At 43.4% G+C, this 21,145-nt stretch overlaps 1 protein-coding gene across 1 annotated transcript in view; it reads right to left on the bottom strand.

Moving 5' to 3' along the window:
- The window catches only part of LOC122919515 (leucine-rich repeat and fibronectin type III domain-containing protein 1-like protein), a 309,862-nt gene extending 289,008 nt beyond the window's left edge, over window positions 1-20,854 (bottom strand). The window contains exon 1 of the mRNA XM_044268587.1: window positions 20,788-20,854. The gene's annotated coding sequence lies outside the window, so the exon portion shown is untranslated. The remainder of the gene's footprint in view (window positions 1-20,787) is intronic.
- Between the last annotated feature and the right edge of the window lie 291 nt (window positions 20,855-21,145).

Genomic DNA, 21,145 nt, shown 5'->3' with positions numbered 1-21,145 from the left:
TTTAGTGACCTTGACCAAGGTCACATGGGCCGGATGCAGCTAAAAACGAAAGGCAGACTGATATTAGTGCATTGTGAACTAAAATGAAAAAAGCTATATATTTTTTTATAGATTACCTCATCAAAAGTTTTACTACTGAATATATGATTAGTGTTTTAACGAAACATAGATTTTTGCTTTTATCTCCACATTCAATGCAAGCATATACAGGGATGGCTTGGGAACTTAAAGTGGCCCTGGAGAAAAACCTAAAAATGGCCCCAAACTGAAAGAAGTAGGGGCAACAGAAATAGGCAGGGTGAGCAATACCATAGCACAAAATACTGTCCTATCAGAACCATATATCAAAGTGCAGTACAATATATTGCCCAAATATATATCTGCCCCTTTGTGGTGTCCTTCAATAGATGCCATTTTCTGTCCTCTTCCACCTCATTAAGATATGGGGCAGGGTGCTAGGGGTTGAGATGTGGACCCAGCAGTTGAATTCGGGAGGACATGTGTGGTCGCTGGCCGGGTACCTGAGAACCTGATTCTCACAGCTTTAATTACCGTTGAGAGTTCATTATGTACCCGGTCAAGGCAGAGAGATGGGATTGGGAGGCCACCGGGAAATTTCCCTGTAAAGTCTAAGGCCAATCCGAACCTGAGCATATAGGTAAACTTAAAGGGTTTGGACACTTTCTAATTACTTGTGACCAATGTGTAGGTAAGATGACTATATGGCACTTACTAATATAGCCTTTGTTGATATTCTGTGCCATTTGATATACTTCATGAGCCATGTCAGCTTGTTAGGTAAAAATATTTTGTGCTGTCCATATTGAAGTCCTGTCCATAAGATGGCTGCTGATGGAGGGTCATGTGACCAGGCAAATCACTCGGTCTCCTTCATTTATAAACTAAACTCCCATCAGTGAAGTGCAGATGTCAGGTGCAGAGGATTTGAATAGAGGAGACATCACATGGAGGTGGTTTGTCTGGTCACAAGACCCTCACAAGACCCTCACAAGACCCTCCATCAGCGGCCTCTGTGTGGACAGTACAAAACACTTGGCAAAGAAGGGGGCATACCTTATGAAATATAGAAAATGGCACTAACAAAGGCTATATTAGTAAGGGCGATATAGTCATCTAATATACAACAGTAACCAGAAAGTTCTATATGTTACATGGGCATGCCTTCTAATTAGGAATGACACTTTTTCAGTCTTCATTCTTAAAGGAGTTGTCCTCTCTGGACATTCCCTTTTTATTGGAAGATTTCCACAGGGATATGCCAAAAATGGTAGGGGCTAATAAAAATCCCACCCATAAGTGGGTGTTTCTGGGCAGGTTTCCCATTGGTGGGGCTTATATCGTGCAATTTTACCAACTGAAATGTTGGTAAGTATGACAAGCTGGTAACAGAACATCCAATTCTAGATCACCTATGATCAGATTTAACCTGTGGGAGAACCTAGTAAGAAGAGTTCAAATCCCCTACAGCACCACCACAGGAAAAATAAAGAACCAACCAATACCAAGAACCAACCAATACCTCGGGAATAAGACATACCACTTAAAGGGGATTTCCAAGATATTTTTTACTGATGACCTATCCTCTGTACAGGTCTTTAGTATCTGATTGGTGGGGGTCCGACACCTGGACCCCCCGGCGTTCAGCTGTTTGAGAAGGTAGCGGCGTTCTAGTAGCACCACAGCCTTCTCTCCGCCTTTTGCAGTCCGCAAAAAATGTATCCGCAAAAAAGACGGATGACGTCCGTGTGCATTCAGTATTTTGCAGAACGGAACAGCTGACCCCTAATAGAACAGTACTATCCTTGTCTGTAATGCGGACAATAATAAGACATGTTCTATTTTTTGGCGGAATGGAAATACAGACATACAGAAACGGAATGCACGGAGTAACTTCATTTTTTTTTTGCAGACCCATTTATATGAATGGTTCTGTATACGGTCCGCAAAAAAAAAACGTAAGGGACACGGAAAGAAAATACTTTGTGTGTATGAGCCCTTATTGAAATGAATGAGGCTGAGCTGCGATACCAAGCACAGCCACTATGCAATGTATGGCGCTGTGCTTAGCAGCGCTAAAGTGAGTGACAGTGCCTTCTCAAACATCTGATTAGCGGGGGTCCCAGGTGTCAGACCCCCACCGACCAGATACTGATGACCTATCCAGAGAAAAGGTTATCAGTAACAATATCTCAGAAAACCCTTCTAAGGGTCCATTCACACGTCTGCAATTTTTTTCCAGATCCGTTCTGGATTTTGCGGACCCATTCATTTTCAATGGGGCCGGAACAGATGCTATGTGCTGTCCACTTCCGCATTTCCGGATCCGCACTTCCGGATCCGCAATTCCGTTCCCGAAAAAAAAAAATAGAACATGTCCTATTCTTGTCCACAACTGCGGACAAGAAAAGGCATTTTCTATTATAGTGCCGGCGATGTGCGGTCCGCGAAATGTGGAAGCACATTGCCGGTGTCTGTGTTTTGCGGATCCGCAAAACACTTAGGCCCCTTGCAGATGAGCGTTCCTCCCGCAGCAAGTCCGCAACGCAGCTCCCGGCCTGCCCTCCCAGCACTGACCAGGTCACATAGCATTATATTGATTTACGATGCTATGTAACTCTTACAGTTCTGGAATGTATTGGATAACACTGACCAAATGCTGCCAGTGTTATCCAATACATTCCAGAACTGTAAGGGTTACATAGCATCATAAATCAATATAATGCTATGTGAATCCCGTCAGTGCTGGGAGGTCAGGACGGGTGCTGCGATGCGGACTCGCTGCGGGAGGTACGTTCGTCTGCATGGGGCCTTAGGGATGTGTCAATGGACCCTTAGAATCAGAGCTTCTGTAGGTAAATACAAAAAATAAATAGGCCTGTGACCAGGATTATCGATTTACAGTATGCTTTCTCCCTATTTACTAATCTAATTTACCTGTAATCTCTCATGTTTTCTCACCTACTTGCTAATCTAATTTACCACAGTACTATAGATCTCACAACATAATAATGTAGTTTTCAAACTGACCACTAGATGTCAGCGTGGAGACAATACTAGTAAAAAAAGAGCTTGGTTTACAGCCTGCAGTGAAACAAATTGTTCGCATTCACATTACTAGGCGGAGGGCATTGTTATCATTCACACTGCACAGATAAGCCTCCAATGTAAAATGTGGAACAGGGTCCCCCAACCATGACATGTCGGTGACAGTGCTGGTGCTCTGTTAAGGGGCAGAGAAGCAACACAGGTTAATTGCACTGTCCGAGCCACGAAAAGCAGCCTTTGCACTGAAAACAGCAAAATGAGGATTGTAGGCAGCTGACAACGAAGGCTAAGGTTAACCTGGGGGAGCCAGTGATTTCACTGCTCATCTCCTGTCCGACTCCATTAGCTGTGATATAAGCCATGCACTTTCATGAGGTGCTGTGAGGCTGATGATATCATTCACTCAACTGTATGTAAATAATCCAGGAGGATCTCCTCAGGCCTGGATTTATACGATGATAGATGAAGTGGTGATCATGGCGAGTCCTGACATTTTTCCTTATTTCCTGGCAGTAATTTCCTTACTTGTCCATACCAACCAATCAGAGATCAGCTTTCATTTAATCAGAGCCCTGTAGGAACTGAAAGCTGAGCTCTGATTGGTTGCTATGGGAAACTAAGATTTACTATTAGGAGATATTGGAGATGGGCAAATTTTTCGTGGGCCACCCTGTATCTCTTGAACATGATAATGGGGGCAGCCATCTTGCCTGAGCTGTTCTTAACAGCATTTAGAAAACATTAAGAAAATTGCTTTACGGCAGCCGCATGGGCCATAGAGGAGGGGACCTCATTGACTTCTGTGGGACAGTGTTCTAGGCCTGTGCAGAGGTCATTGTACAAGGAAACAATAGATAAGATTTGACAATCACCTATTATGAATGGAGGATCCTGTCTTATCTGTACACAGAGGTGATATTATTACAGGCAGGATTAGAATGACAGATAAGCAGGTAACTGCAGTAAAGAGATCTGGACAGAGCAAGAAGTGGTGTCTACTATTTGTCCTAGTGGCCAGCGGGAAAACTGCAGCATTTTATGGTTTTTGTTTAAATATAAATATTGACATGGAAAATTAAAATTAACCATAAAAATTGTCAACTGTTTTGTTTTGTCATCAATGTACCTGTATGGGGGCTTATTTTTTGCAGGACAAGTTATAGTTTTTAATGCACCATTTTGGGTACATGCAATGATTGATTAAAGCCAGACCACTAAAGGCGTATTAGTGGTCACTAAGGGGTTAAACATAAAATTATGATTCAAATGAATGGGTCTGGGCTGTAATACTAAGCACAGCCACTATACAATGTATGGTGCTGTGCTTGGTATACTGTTAGGAATAGTGATGGCCAGTTCGCAGTGTTCGCCGACGAACACATGGGATCTGCCATCTTCACTCCCAAGTCCTGCGCTGCAGAGGTAAGTCCTTACCTGTGCCTGCGCCGCGAGCCGCTCTGAAACACATGCGGTCACCGGGAGCATGCAGTTCCGAGAACAGCCTTTATCGGGCTGGGAGTCAGACACCCACCGATCAGGGGGCTTAACCACACAGTATCTCTCTTTCACCCCATCGATCACGAGAAAGAGGGTACTGTGTTCCACGCTTGACTGGAGTTATGGTCAAACATGCGCATGAATGCTCCATTCAAAGTCTATGGGACTGTCTTACACTATTGGAGGGATGGACTGACTATAGACTCTATAGGGAAACTTCCCGGTGGGCTGATGACCGTGGGCCACCTGAGTCCTCCTCATTGACGCCAACCAGTCAATGATCTGACATTACCAGAGTTAACGCTGGGACTGTAAAGTAGGGCAGAATATGGTGTTGGCGCTGGCCACCATAGAGGGGAAGCTTCTGAGGAAGTACCTTGTGCTGCTGGGGAATTTGTTTTTTTGATGCACTGTGGTGTTTCTGTTGGGGTAGTATGTTGTATTGCACCGTGGTATTTGGCTATGCTGGGGCGGTATTTTGTGCTGCAATATGGTATTACTGGCTCCTCCTAATTTTGGACCTTTCTTCAACATGGGGCCAATTTTAGTCATTCTCCAAGACCACTTTAAGTTCTCAGTCTGCCCCTGCACTAATGAGTACAGTGCTTGACTATCTCTGGATTCCCATACAATTTTTGGGTGGTGCTCATGTTCCACTATGACGCAATTACAGTGCGACACCTGACCCCCATTTGTGTCATCGAGGGGGGGGGGGATCATCATCCTAGTAGTTGGACCACTACAGATCTAACACTTATCTGCTAGACAGTGGCTAGGCGAGATTGGAACATCCTTTTAAGTGCAATTTACAAACATTATGCAGTAAGCTTCTACGCCCCCTCTAGTGGTAGCTGGAGGAATTATGAATTTTCTCATTACACTATAAGTCTATGTAGGTGATTTGGACTATATGGAACAATCAGGGCCGGTGCAAGGATTTTTGCCAACACAAGCGAAGCTACATTTTTGCGCCCCCATTCCCCCCATGCTTCTCCTCTCTGTGGTCCTGGTATATTCTCTCTGCTTCAGACAATGGGTGGTTTAAGGACCATATTTTTCACCCTCTAAGACACACCAAGGTTTTAGAGGAGGATAATAAGAAAAAAATATTTTCCATTACACCTCAGGTCAGACCAGCAATCGGACCCCCAATGTTAATCAGACCTCAGCTAACAGCCCCAATCAGACCCCCAATGTTAATCAGACCTCAGATTAGAACCCCATGTCAGACATCATCCCCCAGCCATCAGCCCCCAATGTCAGCCATCAGACCCCCATGTCACATTTCTACCCCTCCATGTCACATTTTTCCGCCCTCCCCCAGGGTGCGCCCTAAGGAGGCCGCTTGGTCTGCCTTATGGTAGCACCGGCCCTGGGAACAATAACACATGCCCTGAGCTCTATAACAATACAGTATTAGCAGCACTACCTGACCGCAGGCTGGTTGATCTAGTCTACTGCTGGAATTTATTATAAAATGTAATTCCATCCAGTGCTAGACCCTTCTATGTTGGTCATTTTCTTTTCAGCCATGTAGCGCAGTAGGATCGGGGAAACAAATTCTAGCACTGATGAGATATTGTCTGAAGTTTATGCCTAAACATCAGATAACGTGTCATATGGTCTGATGAACCTTTACACAAGGCATCTCCCATACTTGACAAATCGTTTAGAAAGCTTAGAAATCTAATCAGTCTGATAGGAAACAGCAATGCAATGTTTGCTGAGAAAAATGGCAGCTTGAAAGGCTATGTACTGTACACCTTTGGGGCAATTCTTTTTATTAGTGCATTGTACTAATTATGAGCTAAAACATTTTTTTTCAATTAGTCTTTATTAAAAATATGGAGCACTTTTCTCTGTACAGAGCTGAGATGCTCTACTAGCAGGATCAGAATTTTCTCTCTTTTCCGTCAGGCAGGGAGCTGACAGTTCCTTATCTCTGCTCTCTGACCTTATTAACACTCATGAAAGCTCAATCCTTACCTTACTGATAAGAATGTGGCTTAAATAAGTGTTTATGACCTCTTGCTGTATTACATCAACAGATTACCTGACAGATTTTCTGACCAATCATTGATCGGATTGACAATTACACACACAGAGATCTCCTGTTATACACACCAACTATTGGTCTAATCGGACAGATATTGGTCAGATAATCTGTTGGTGTAAAGAGGCAGATGACGGCACAAAGTGAAAGTGAAAGTAGGATGCTCACAGCTAGAAAAACAGTTAACCCTTTGTGACAGAATGGCTCAATATGTTTAAAGTGATTCTGTCACCTCTTTTTACCCTATAGAGCTGTGGACATGCACGGCTAGATCGCCTCTAGCATGTCCGCAATATACCGGTCCTATAGGGCTGTGTGGTTTTATTGAGTGTAAAAAATAATTTTATATATATGTAAATCAGCCTGGTAAGGAGCTTAAGGGGCTGTACTAACCGTTCTGGAGCCCAGCCGTGCCCCCCTGTGAAGGAGCCCAGCACCGCCTATATTCAGGAATCTTCTCCTTGCTCACAAAGTCAGATCGCCGTAAACTCGCGATGCGCGAGCTCGCGCAGTGCCGGCATAGTGTTCCTTCCCTGTGCTGGCATCAGCCTCAGGGAAGGAACTACGCATGCACGAGCTCGCGCACCGCGAGATTACGGCGATCTGACTTTGTGATCAAGGAGGAGATTGCTGGTTACAGGCCGTGCTGGGCTCCTTCACAGGGGGGCGAGGCTGGTTTCCAGAATGGTTAGTGCAGCCCCTTGGGCTCCTTACCAGGCTGATTTACATATATATAAAATCATTTTTTACACTCAATAAAACCACTCAGAGATATGGGACAGGTATATTGCGGACATGCTAGCGGCGATCTAGCCGTGCATGTCCGCAGCTCTATAGGGTAAAAAGAGGTGACAGAATCCCTTTAATAAAGACCAATTAAAAAATATATATTATTAGCCCCAAATGAATAAAATAAAATCATAAAAAAATTATTATCTCTGAAGGTGTACATCACCTTTAAAGCAAAACGTCCAGCAACCTATCACGAGAGGTTGCGATGAGGCTTCTTTGTAAATGTACAGCGCATGGAAGCCCCGATGCAACACGTGCAGCTGTCTTGATAAATAGTGGAGTCTAAAAATGGGTGAGCAGATCCCAGTTCGAGACTTATAATACGCAGGATTAATTATTGTACTGATATTGTAAGTAATTTGCAGTCATGTATGTTTTGGGTTGAATCCCCTAGGACTATGGAAATTTGCTAATGATCTGTTTGCAGTAATGAATTTACACCTTTAGGAGATTGTAGGCAGAGACTGTCTGACGCTTTAGGCTCCGCTTATCAAGTAGGTCACACTTTAAAAGGCATCTGTCATCACACATGTCCCAAAAAAGTTGGCTGACCTTTGAGATGTGCGGTGGACAGCTGAACGCCTCGGTCTTGATCCCATCTTCCTTGGTGCCCCATCGCCAAGAAAACAGCTGTTTTATATATATGCGAATGATCCCATAGGAGCAAACAGGGCAGTGCCATTGCACCTCGTTGCTTTCAGAGGCTCCATTTACTGCCCTTTATGACACGTCCCCGCAGCTAAGGCTCAGTTCACACTTCAGTTTTTCGATCAGTTTTTTCCATCAGTTATTGTGAAGCCTACTCAGAGATAAGGTATAATGGAAAGATATGCACCTGTTCCGTGTTTTTGACCCATACCTAGTTTTGGCTCCCAATAACTGGTGTGAACTCGGCCAAAGACTGACAGGCCAGAAATTGAAAACATGTAAGAGTTTTTTTTGCCATCAGGAACACACAAAAAAGATTTGAGCTCTATCTACAATAGGAGGTTCCCGTCTGGTTAAAATTCGATTGCTGGCGCTCGTGGGCCACCATTTCCATGCTGGTTAGCTATCACTGGGGTATCTCTGAAAAGGGAGTTTAGGGGGAAGAGTTGAGGTTTTTCCTATTTAGACAGAAGCTATGGTACACTTATATAGAAAAAAGGTCAGTTCACCCCATCCACTTCACAATGTCCTGGAGCAGGGGTGCACCACCAATGAGGCCAGGTGAGGTGATCGCCAGGTAGGGGCAAGAGGGGGCAGCGGAAGGGCCATGGGCAATGAGCGCTTTCATTGTGCAAAGGAATTAGGTTAAGAAATTGGCATGGGGGGGGGGGGGGGGCGTTTCAGTTTTTGCCTCAGGCAGGTTTCATTATTACAGATTAAGAAAAATAAAATAAATCCTTCAATGCTTTATTTTCAGAGTACAGACAACGGAAAAAATAATTCTGCTTACGAGTTTCGATCAAACATGATCTTAAAGGGCATCTGTCAGCAGGTTTGTACCTATGACACAGGCTGACCTGTTACATGTGCACTTGGCAGCTGAAGACATCTGTGTTGGTCCCGTGTTCCTATGTGCCCGCCTCGCTGAGAAAAATCCTGTATTAATATATGCATATGAGCCTCTAGGAGCAACGGTGGCGTTACCGTTACACCTAGAGGCTCTACTCTCTCTGCAACTGCCGCGCCCTCTGCACTTTGTTTGACACGGCCAGGTAAGAGTGATCACTTTTACACTGCCCGACCCTGTCAATCAAAGTACAGACAGCTCAGCAGTTGCAAAGAGAGCAGAGCCTCTAGGTGTAATGGCAACGCCCCCGTTGCTCCTAGCGGCTCATTTGCATATATTAAAACATCATTTTTCTCAGCAATGCGGGCACATATGAACACGGGACCAACACAGATGCCTTCAGTTGCCAAGTGCACATGTACAAATCTGCTGACAGATGCACTCTGATTAAGATCATGTTTGTTCGAAACGCGTAAGCAGAATTATGGAAGTTTTTCTCCATTGTCTGTACACTGAAAATAAAGCACTAAGGTTTTATTCATCCACCAAGCTGTAAGAAGCTATGGTATGCACAGCCTACACACTGTATGTGGATGTGTTATTACGGGCGTTCTCTAGAGGAACATTACATAGCAAATCTACTTAAAGATGTTATATGAGGAATTATGATGTGTTATCAGGAGGGGGGGGGGGGTTTAAAAAGCAGTATATTTTTCACTGCTGAGAAATATAAGCTCTCCCTACTTCCTACTGTGCATCTCTTCAGACATGTAGACAGACGGTAACAGCTGCTCTTTGTACTAGGCGTATTTTTAGCATCGGGGTTTGAAGCAGACTCTTCAGATCATACAGCAAATAACAGAAAAATAAAAAGATCCAGGCAGTGGTGCTTTATGTGTGTGTGTCGGAGCTGAAAGAAAGAAGGAATATTTATAGGGTCAGCCGTGGACATACAACTGCAGAGGCTGACCACCTATGGAGCTGTCAAATTGAAGTGTGATCCAGAAACCAAAATAACAATCTCCTGACACCTCTACTGCTTCAGACAAAGCGTGGCAGGTGGATGTTGCATTGAACAGAAGCTGTGGTCTTTCTACAATTACGGGGACACCTTCAACGAGAGACGGCGAAAAAAAACAAAAAAAACTGGTTCCTTGCAATGTTGCAAGATGCAAATTCTAAGCAAGAGCAAAGAATTCTCAGGAGAGGTTCTGCTTCAAGTTTTGAGAAGACCTTCACTATTTATCATGCTGAACGTTTCGAGCAACAACTGGTAAAATACAATGGCATCAGCATATTCAGGTCTGCAGAACATACAGCTGACTGAGGAACGCCTGAATGCTGTTACAAGAGCGCGGTGCCAATCTGACAAATCACTCGCCACGTTCCTGCATAGATAATTAAAACATTAAAAATACATTAGTGTTTTCTTCCGAAATCTGTGGAGTGAGCTCTTTCTCACTGCTTGTCAGCAGGGCTCGAAAAGCAAGGGGAGAGCCGTCAAACATGGAGACCATATGGTTAAAAAAACATATAAACACGTAGATAGATAGCAAGCGAATATGCTGAGTATCAGTTATCCAAGTAGATATCTGCGCTTGGTGGACTTGAGCTGGTACTCACAATATAAATGGCAATTATATATGCACCACTGATGAAGGAGCTGCTTAGCTCCGAAACGCGTTTGGTAATTGGGAGACAGTATACCAAGATATATTACACCTACTATTGCTAAATATACTGATCGAAGACAGCTCACCGTCTTCAGTGAAATTAAGAGCGCTCCATCACCTCCAATCAGCGTAATATTATCTTGGTATACTGTCTCCCAATTACAAACGCGTTTCGGAGCTAAGCTGCTCCTTCTTCAGTGGTGCATATATAATTGCCATTTATATTGTGAGTACCAGCTCAAGTCCACCAAGCGCAGATATCTACTTGGATAACTGATACTCAGCATATTCGCTTGCTATCTATCTATGTGTTTATATGTTTGTTTAACCATATGGCCTCCATGTTTGACGGCTCTCCCCTTGCTTTTCGAGCCCTGCTGACAAGCAGTGAGATATCTACTTGGATAATTGATGCTCAGCATATACGCTTTCTATCTGGCATAATATTAATATTGATACACTAGTGGCCACCAGTTTTTATTAGATTAGATTATTTAATATTTTTTTACGATTTTCTTGTTATGTTAAAAACTTTGTAATAAATGTAAAACTCTTTTGAACAAAACAAGTGTTGTGCTAGTCATCCCTGTGACAACCAGATATTAGAGTGCCCTCCACCTATTTTCTCAATGTCCATCATTAATTTTCACCCACATTCCAGTTCCACCATTATGGATGGGGGGGGGGTGGGGGGGGATGGGGGTGGGGGGGGGGGGTGGGGGGGGGTGGGGGGGGGGGTTGCAAACCCACATAACATACAGTATTAGGAAAGCTTTAATAGGTCCTCTGGCCAGTTTCTCCATTTTTAAAAGTGGCCACTGACTATACCTGGACAAAATCTCACACATTGTTTTTGTGTCGATGAAGCTGTATAACGGCTTGTTTTATGGCGACTTGTAGGATTTTTTCTGCTACTAATTTGGGATACATACAATAATATGACTTTTAGATTCCTTTTTATGCCAGTTTTTGGGTGGCAAAGTGAAATGAAAACAGCCACAGTATTCTGTTTTTTTATTTTTTTTCTTATTGCGCTTAAAGAGCCGTGTGGGAGTTAGGGTCAATGAGTGATTAGATGTCCCATGCTGCCTCCATTTCTTCTGTGCTTCACAAATATGATATGTGCAGCTTCTATTTCAAACTGCTGTAGCTCAGGCTAGAGTTGGTCTTGGTTCTTGGCTTTCAAACAAGACCAAAATCACAGTTCTAGCCACAATCTAGCCTGAGCTACAGCCTTTCATAGCGTCTCTGTCAGCATAAAGTCTTCTATTAGCATGGCTACCCTCTACATCAATAATACAGAGTCTTAGAAGATAACTTGGGCAAAAGCTAATGAAATGAGCCCATACAGATGTAGCAAGTGCTAACCTAAAAATAACATTTAACTATATTTAGGTAGAGCGCCATTCTAATACACTTAGGTGGCATGATGTGGTGCAGCACTCAAATAAATTAGGGATCAGTTTGTTACAGTGACACTTGCTACATCTGTACATGGACTGAACAGTTGCATTTTTTTGAAGATCATAAACACAGGACAAAGATCTGGCTAGTCGTGTGAAATACCAGGTCAGCCGACCTGAGGAGTAATCATCTAAATCAGGAATGCTCAACCTGCCGCCCTCCAGCTGTTGTAATCTCCAACTCCAACAATGCCCTGCTGTAGACTGATAGCTGTAGGCTGTCCAGGCATGCTGGGAGTTGTAGTTTTGCAACATCTGGAGGGCCGCAGGTTGGGCATCCCTGATAAATAGAGAACTATTTGTGCATTTTTACCAAGAAGCAACCCCATAGGTCAGTGATGGCTAACCTTGGCACTCCAGCTGTGGTAAAACTACAACTCCCAAGATGCCCCCCTTGCTTGGCTGCTCTCAGAACTCTATAGAAATAAATAGAGCATGCTGGGAGTCGTAGTTTCACCACAGCTGGAGTGCCAAGGTTAGCCATCACTGGTATAGGTCATCAAGTCAGTGACCCAATGAGACTGTTCATATGACATGTCATATAGTGGAATGGATAACTGTTCTGTGCTGATGAGGTCAAAAAGGCCTGACACGGAGCTCTTCTCCACCAAATTCCTCTAGCCACAGGAATAAGTAAATGCAGAATCTGTAATGCAGCCCCACCATCACCTACCATATGCCACTTATAATATTGCTATCTTCTCATGTGGCAGAAGGGCCTTTGAGGCCCTCAGGCTTTCTGACCATGGTGCAATCTGCTCTCCTCTATCTATGCCCCTGCCTCTAGCTCGAATACATGTTCTTAGAAAATGTATGGAGTGAGACACTGACTTACATGACAGCTATATAAATGAAACGTTTTCTTCCATTTGGAGTAGCTCTAAGAGTTAGAAACAGAGGGAGGAAAATGGAAGAGAAAAGCACTGACAATAAGGACAACACAATGAAGTATTGCTGGTGACACTGCACTAAAAACACACTCACTGTCCATTGACATAGATTCCGAATACCAAACGATGAGGTATTGGTAATGTTCTCGTTATCCGCTGACCTATAATGTTTCCCTATCACACAATCATTCCGCTATTCCCCTGAGGGATCATTTTACCTCAGACTCAGCACTTCCACTACCAGACAATGATGCTGATATCTTCAGAGTATTTATGTTGTATCCCTGCCAAACCAATATGATCTCTTTATTATTAAAACAATATCATTTCTTCATTATGACTGCTTCCGCAGATATCTCCTAAAATAGCTGTCTGCTAAAAACTGAACAGACGGACATTTTGTCGGCTAAATAATCTTCATGAAAATGTTATCTTTGGATTTCTTGGATGCCTCATACAAGCCTAAAGCAAATACCTTATTGCCAGAGTGATACCATTAGCACCTAGTGAGTATACATCGATGCTTTGCCTTTAGTGGGGTTTTTTTGTAAAAATTGTGAGGAAGGCATATCATTTTTTTTATTCAAGGGTATTTTAATATCAGAATATTGATGGTTCCAGTAAATGGGACAAAGCTGCAATAACTTGCACCATAGAAAGTATGCAGGTAGATGGCCCTACATAAACAATACAGATTCTGCAGCACCTGTAGAAACACCATGGCCCCTAAGACAGCTGATCAGCTGCTGAGAGCTGGTTCCCCCCCCCCCCCCCCAATCTAATATTAATGGCATATCCTGAGGATTCACCATTAATACTCTGAACCAAGAAAATCCCTTTATGGAGGATCTGTCAGCACCATTCCCTTAAGCTATGTGACAGTGCTACTGTATATCTTAAAAATTCTGCCCAAACACAGAGAGAGAACTGTGCAACTCTTCAATTACAGCTGCACAGTTCTCTATCAGTGCAGAGAGGAATCCGGGGATCGAATGAATGATCAGTGTTACATTGATCCTTTTTCTGCACAGGACAACCAAGGATGCATACCTACATACATTAACCTCTTCGATGAACTAGACCACCAGACCTTCTGCCAGTAACCTCTTCTTTGCCCTAGACCACCAGGGATACAGACATTCACTAATTCACTGCCCCATACCTCAAAGGATTGCAGAAAAAAAACCCTATCTTTGCTCTAGGCCATGAGGGATGGTGACATTAACTCATTTTCTTACCTAGACAACCAAGAATGCAAAATGGACCTTTTCATGCCTCTAAACCACCAAGAATAGAGACATGAACTTCTTTTCCTTCCTAGACCACAAAGGATGGTGACATTAAATGAGTTGTCCAAGGAAAAAATAACTTTAAGTCAGCTCAGCATGGCGTACATGAATATAAAAGTCCTACCGACGTCACTAAATCCCAGCCACCACTGTTCCTGAGACTGCACGGTCCTCTGTTGTTCTCTACTTTCTGTTGCAGTGATGATGTCCCAACACGGTGACATGTGACCACGGGATCCAAACACTAGTTTGAATGTGTCAACAGCTCCTTTAACCCCAGCCTCATATACCAAATTTGTTACCATAATCAAATTAGCTAGCCCAGACCACTCGGGATGTTGGAATGGTTTTTCTTTAATACACCAGAATAAATAGACATTAGTATAAGTTTAAAATTTACCTGGGAACTGTTTAAAACTATTTCTGGGGCAATATGGCTTTGTCTGCTATGTGAATAACTATATGGGGACATTACAAGTCAGATCTCCCCCCCAATTTTTTTTTTTACTTAGCATCTCTTCTTAGAGCTCAGTTCATGTTACTCCTCTGTTATTTCTTCTGTAATAATTTGACAACTGGAGTGTTACCTTTGCCCTTTTAAATGAGTAGTAACCCTAGGGCCCAAATCACTGCTGACAGTATCAGTGTTTTAAAACACATCGTATGGGAACACCCTAAACACACCCTAGGGGACTGGTACCACCCAAATGTGTATTGTAATAATTTATTTCGATGGGGAATTAATGGAGGAACCACATGTTGAAGAATTCTAAGAAAAGATGCTCCAGAATTGTTATTTTATGAAGAATGCAATTTTACTAAAACAGACATATCAGGCGACGCTAACTCATGCTGTTTAAAGTCATTGTAGATTAAGAAATTGTTCATGGGCAAGCTAATTGTGACCAATTTTCCCTCTAAGCTTTGCAATTTTGTGTTTGCAAAGCTGAAAATGCACAGAGACTCACTGAGCTTCCCCCTTATTGATCATGGTAGCGTGTCCCTAAATTGCTCCTTTCGGTCAAAGAGAGAACTATGCAGCCATACTGCACAGTCCTCTCCCTACACTCATCTCCATGATCAGTGCAGGAAGGAAAGATGAAGGTAAACCATTGATACTCAGCCTTCTCCAGAAGAAGAATAGAAGTATTATGTGAAAGAGGCACTGGGAGCAGTCTTTGCGGATAGAGGGAAGTCTGTGTAACAAAGGGGGCATGGGGATCAGTCAGTAAGAGAGGGGACACGGGAGGCAGTCTACATGAGAGGGAGTTGTTTGGGGATCAGTCTGTGAGAGAAGAAGGACATGGGGAGCAGTCAATAAGAGACAGGGTAATGGGGAGCAGTGTGTGTAATAGCAGGGCATAAGGAACAATCTGTGTGATAGTGCTAACCATAGGGGGCAGCTTATAACATGGAGAAAGCACAATGAGCAGTCTGTATAATAGTGGAAAGGGGCTTTGGGAGCACTCTGTTACAGAAAGTGGCTCAGGGAGAAGTTTCTGAAATTAATAGAGGCATGAGAAAGTCTGTGTAACAGAGGGGGCCCTAGGGTGCAGTCTGTGTGAGGGAAGGGGGGTGGCAGGTGATAGTCCATTCTAGTTTTAGCCTTCTAGCTACAAGGACAATGCTGGAGACTAGAGGAGTGAGTAAGCCACTGAACACCGGACATTCAACATTAATACTCTATTTTACCTGGTTTTAGATTGCCTAATTTAAAAGCAGCAGTTCCCCAATCCCTAATTTCCTCTCTCTCCAGATACAAAAGCTTAGAGGGGATATTGATGCTGAAAGTCAGCTCCTGTATTATATAGTGTGGAAGGAGGGATCAGATATTGTACTATATTTTGAAGGATGTGATCAGATCTTGCATTCTTGTATTCAAAGTATAGACTTTAATATTATAAATTACTATGAGACGGTGCATAGGGTGCTCGATGAGCTCTAATGTGCATGCAGTTTGATGGAAGGTTTTGATGCAAATAATTACTAAATAAGTAACCTTATGTAACCAGTCGGACTTTGATACACTTGCAGAGCCATTTCTAGACTCCTGTGTTCTCACTTTTAATTTAAATATGACTCAAAGCTAAGATTATTCTCTAAGTGCCCAAAGAACCAAAGGTTGGAGGACTGGGCACAGTGTGCAGAAGAGATTACATTGTGCATTGTGTAGATGCATGAACACCAGGAGAGACATCAATTGCCACCGCTTCACTAGAACCTGCTTGGCTGCTTTTTCTAAATAAATTACTTAGGATTCATGGTGCCTAAAATATGATTAATTAAGATTATGATCACCCATCATCGACCATGAAACATGATTAACATTAAAATTCAGGAAGTTTCTCAACTCTACAGCTAAAAATCACCTTCAGTCTATCCAGGACAGACCCAGTAGTCTATTCGTTTTCTAGCTGTTATTAGACTATTTTTGGCTTCATACTTGAACTAAGTGATCTCCAAGGGTTTCCATGAATGGAGCCTTACATTTGTTTGGAGTTAAAGTATACAGCATGCAACTAGGCATAAAGTTTCATTCCATGAACCAAGAATGACTTCAAGGGTTTATCACACCAGGACAACTTCTGTCTGCATGCCCTAGAAGGGCACACGGATGTCACAGATTGAGGTCTCCTGCTCAGGACTTCCCACTGAACCCTCCAGCGGACTTGAGTCATCTGTGTACTACCACCCTGTGGTGGGCACTACCACCTCTTTCTCTCACAGGTCTTGGGAGCTGGATCTGTGGTGATCAGCCGATAGCTGTGGATATTTTGGGGGCGATTTATCAAAGACTGGGGTTTTACGCTGGTCTTTGAAATCTACTATGCTGCTGGAGGATGCACCTAATTTATGACATGGTGCAGACCTTGTCATATATTAGACACCTCCTCCAACAGTCCGTGCACCAGAATTAAATCTACTTTAGCACAAAATGCCATAAATTTCTGTCTTCATTTGCGCTTGAAAACAGTCCCAAATGAAGGTAAATGTGGCGGACTCACCCACCCACTGGCCATCCTCACTGCCCCCTTTTCAAAAAGTGGTAAGGGTGACAAAATTTGTTGCAACTGGCATTGAAAAAGTTGCAAACATGAGGTTTGTGACTTTTTTCATCAAAAAGAGGTGCAGGAAAATGGGGAGTTTCCCCCTTTGTGCCTGTAGAGGCTTAAAGGGGTTGTCCAGGCAAAACTAAATTGTCCATTGCACGATCCAAACTCCAATCATGTGCATTACGTCACGTCTATCATTGAGCTATTCCTGTCCAGGGAGACACAAGGAGCTTGTCACTGATTTGTATGAGTCATCAGGCGTCAATGGAATCCAGCCCTCAGTCGTGGCGCATGCAATGCTACAGACCCTTGGTCATGTGCGCCTTCGCCAAAAATGGGAACTGGATATTATCACCACCCACTGACTCATGCAAATCAATTGGGCAATGACCCTCTCAGAGTCTCTCCCTGGACCAGAAGCGAGAAGAGCTCAACGATGGATACAACAATGGTGGAAGTGTTGTGCGTAGCCATGGACGGGGACATATAATTCAATGTGAAAGCTATGTCCAAAGTGGGATTGAGTAACCCTAAGTTAGTCATCAACTTCACGCAGCCCATACTAACAGCAGAATAAAGTAGAGACAGGTGAGTTGATTTCAGCGGTCGGTCATTTATAAGTTAAAAGTAAGCAGTTGCCGAGAACCAACATCACAATTATTGTAGACTGGGCCTGGAAAAGAGTCCCAGCCACCTGAGAAGACTCCTGGTTATTCATAAATTCCTGCTCTCCTGCCGACCTGCTGATGGCTGACAGTCTTCTACCTAGTTGTCTCCCTTTCTGTCTAGGAGAGAACGGCCAATCATCAGCAGATGGATGAGAGAGCAGGAGATTATGAATAACCAGGACTCTTCTCAAGTAGATTTGACTCTTTCCAAGCCCTGGGCTGCAATGATTATGATGCTGGTTCTCGGCAACCACTTACTTTTAGCTCATGAGTGACACACCGCTGAAATCAGCATTTATGTCACTAATTTATGCTGCTCTCAGTGAGGTCAGCATAACGTTGATGACAGGTTTCCTTTAAGCCCTAAAGTCAGTACAGCCGCTGCCCATCTCAGCACCGCAAGAGACAAGTGACTGTAAATTATAATTTAAAAAATCAAGAAAAGTCTTAAAAAGTGTCTCTCCAGCATCATATAACATATATAACGACAGTTCACACAAGAGGTGATGCTCCTCTTAGATGTGTATTATCATTAAGTCACTAGTTTCTTATACAGTGTATGTCAATGACCTTGACTGCTACTTAGTGCTAATAGTCAAATACTCTCTTGCCTTCTTCTTGAAATTGACCCAACCCATCATGGATAGATCCCTCAGTGTACACTAATACAACACCATATTTGAATAATGTATTGTAATATTATATAGTGAATGGAGCCCCTTAGAGGGGTTGTTTGAGTTCCTGGATCACTGGGTACATGATAGTGGACATGTGGGGTGTTCTCATATCTCATACTGTGTGAGAGCCTTACTGTTGTGAAACTTGCCATAGAAGACACAGAGCCATTACAGGAATTTATAGTCTAAGGCTATCCTGATGCCTTGAAAGGGTTTCTGTCATCAGAAAAATCGTTATGTAGCTGACTGACATTAGCGATGCGCTAATGTAAGCAGAAGATAACTGTATGATTTTTAACTCCCTGTCTGCCGCAGTTCCCTCAAAATAAAGACTTTTATATAATATGCTAATGAGTCTCTAGGTGCTAGTGGGGCGTTGCTGCAGCACCTAGAGGCTCCGTCTTCTCACCCTTTGGCACGCCCATGTCCAGGATTGACGTCCTAGTTCTCCTCTGTGCCCGTAAAATCCTGTGCGTGCGCCGTCCCGTTTAGTATTCGGCACAGGCGCATGGAGTGAAGGACGCTCTCCTGCTGCCGGCTTCACTCACTGCGCCTGCGCCGAATACTAAACGGGACGGCGCACGCGTGGGATTTTACAGGCACAGAGGAGAACTAGGACGTCAATCCTGGACATGGGCGTGCCAAAGGGTGAGAAGACAGAGCCTCTAGGTGCTGCAGCAACGCCCCAGCAGCACCTAGAGGCTCATTAGCATATTAGAAAAGTCTTTCTTTTGAGGGAACGGCGGCAGGCAGGGAGTTAAAAATCATACAGTTATGTTCTGCTGACATGAGCACATCGCTAATGTCAGTCAGCTACATAACGATTTTTCTGATGACAGAAACCCTCCTTAGTGACCAAGCACATTTTTTAAAAATTGCATTCCAAGAGCTAGAACTTTTTTGTTTTTTCGTAAATGTACTTGTATGAGGTCTTATTTTTTGCAGGACAAGTAATAGTTTTTAATGCACCATTTTAAGTACATGTAATGATTGATTAAAGCCAGCCATTTAGCGAAAAACCCCTTTGTTTACGTCAGTAAAAACACGTATGGGTGGTCACTAAGGGGTTAAACGGCACAGTCTAAATGAATGGGTTGGTGGGCATGGTTGGTCATGTTATTCACTGCTTCTGCCCATTTACTCCATTCGTAAGCAGTGGACCCAAAAAGCTACTGCGAAATTAAATCTACATGTGTATTATTATTATTTTAAAGGGTTTGTCTGGGTGCTTAAGACTGATGAACTATACCAGTGATGGCCAACCTGCGGCTTTCCAGCTGCTATAAAACTACAACTCCCACCATGCCGTGCTGTAGGCAGTGTGAGCATGCTGGGAGTTGTAGTTTTGCAACAGCTGAAGAGTCTTGGCCATCCCTGAACTATACTTAGGATATCACTATACTCAATATCACTTTGGCGTGGGGACTGACTCCCAGCACCCCAGACCGTGGCACTCCTTTCCAATGGACAGCGCTGTGCTTGGTATTGCAACTCAACTCCATTCACTTGAAAGTGAGTGAGCTGTGCCTAGGCTACGTGACCGATGACCGACATCACTGGCCTAGGAAGAGGCTGTGGTGCTCCAATGCCTCTTCAACAGCTGATCAGCGAGGGTTCCGGGAGTAATATGCCCACCGATTGGATATTGATGACCTATTCTGAGGACAAGCTATCCAAATCTCACACATCCCCTTCAACCTCGCCACCCTGCTACCTATGTATGTTACCCATCACCCACCCAAAAGGATGGCTCAGAATGACTGTCCAGTCCAGTCAGACTCTCTCTCTTTAAGGCAAGAGATGGAAAGAAGGGCAGAGAACTGTTTCCAAATACTTGCATGAAAATCAATGACTGGGTGACCAGAAGATTGAGCTCTACAATTTCAAAATGGCTGACTCTACTTTCTGTTCTCAATATGCCTACTACACCTTTAAGACCCTGAACATGTTTCTGATATTTAGAAGCTGGACATTTAAGCTATAATTATTATTTTATGACTTTGCCATGCAGACCAGGCATGGTTTATGCACCCAAATATCTGTATTCAGTATGCAATAAATACTGCATGTGGCTGAGCAGCAGTCATTGTCGTTGACACACCTGAGCACCGGCAGGGTTGGCCTGCTCTAACTCTCCAGACCGAATAAAAAGAACGTTATTTGCTAATGACCTTTAAGAAGCTTTGGGAAGGTCACCGTTCCCTCTCTGGCTCCTGAAGTCTTTTCATTAGTTTTTCATTTGCTTGTGGACTTCAGCCAATAATGGATTCTCTCGGTCACACTCGTGATGCAGCTTTCTACACAGCCGAGCACAGACTCCCATCCTGAAAAGGAGAGAAAGGCAAGTTTTAATTGCTTATTTACTGTAACTCTTTATGGTGTGGTATGAATTTCAACCACAATTACCTGAAGGAGGTAAGACAAATATTAAAGCCCCGTTAAAAGGGCTTTCTGAATTTTTTATACTTATGACCTATTCTCAGGATAGGTCTTCAGGATACGTCGGCAGTATCTCATTGGTGGAGGTCC

Source organism: Bufo gargarizans, chromosome 9 (assembly GCF_014858855.1).
Source record: "Bufo gargarizans isolate SCDJY-AF-19 chromosome 9, ASM1485885v1, whole genome shotgun sequence".
Classification (NCBI taxonomy): Eukaryota; Metazoa; Chordata; class Amphibia; order Anura; family Bufonidae; genus Bufo; species Bufo gargarizans.
The sequence above is the reverse complement of the archived record's forward strand: the minus strand, read 5'-3'. Positions and strand labels throughout refer to the sequence as shown.